This window comes from Apaloderma vittatum, unplaced genomic scaffold (genome assembly GCF_000703405.1).
Source record: "Apaloderma vittatum isolate BGI_N311 unplaced genomic scaffold, ASM70340v1 scaffold4756, whole genome shotgun sequence".
Lineage (NCBI taxonomy): Eukaryota > Metazoa > Chordata > Aves > Trogoniformes > Trogonidae > Apaloderma > Apaloderma vittatum.
This window is the reverse complement of record NW_009719845.1, coordinates 61,749-62,764: the sequence shown is the minus strand read 5'-3', so window position 1 is coordinate 62,764 and position 1,016 is coordinate 61,749.

Genomic DNA, 1,016 nt, shown 5'->3' with positions numbered 1-1,016 from the left:
TGAGACTAGTCCTGAGCCCTTCAGAGGACGTGTTGGTCTTCAGAGGGCAGATCCCCTTTGAAACTGCTGACTGAGCCAAGGAGAAAACCAGCTCTGACACCTCAGCCTGTGGGGTTGAGGTACAAGTACGGGCAGACGCTGGGGACAGAGACTGGGCAGAAGGACCTCAATGGACCTGCCGCTGGGACAGAGGCAGCTCCCCGCTTACCGTCCGGGGGACAAGCATCTCAGCAAGGAGCGGCTCACAAAAAAGTTTTTTTACAGAAAAGCGCCTCATCTGTGGCAAATCTACCCCCCTAGTCCCACGCTCCTCCTACGAAGCCTGTGGGACCAGGAAGGTCCTGGTGCCACCAAGCATCTGGGCAGCAGAGACCAGCCTCCCGTCGTCCCCTGGAGGAGATATCCAGGGTCCTCACTTGTTCATATATTATGATTTGGGAGGGGGGTGTCTCAAAAATACAAGCCCTACATGATCCTTGGCGTAACTGCATTTGGGCACGATTTTTCCACGTCTCGTGACAATGCCGCTGTTTAGTATTTACCCCAAGTTCCCGCTGTCACCTCACATGCCCGGATCACTTCACTGGCTCCTGGCTATCCAGGAGTCTGTCCCTCGCCCCCTGCCTCGTGTTTTTTTCCTCTCTTGGTGTCACAGGTGCCTCGTGTCACCTGCTCAGGGTCCTCGAGCACCTCAGTATAGTTTTAAGCAGAAGAGCTCGTGCAACGTCACCGCAACAATTCCTCTGCTGGAGATGGTATTAATGAGGTTACAGCTCAAACAGCTAAACCGAACGTTTTCCCCCCCGCCCGGCTCCTTGCCTTGGCTGTCTCATTTGAGCAACACAGATCAAATGGAGAACTTGCTAATGCGGGCACACACCTTTCTTTGATTTTACTAATGAAAAACTAGACAGTCTTAGAATATGCATTAACTAGTCCAGTATTAAACACGACTTTGCACTGGATGTGAACAAGAGAAGCGCTATTACTGCTGTCAGAGCCAGCGTGAGCCGCGG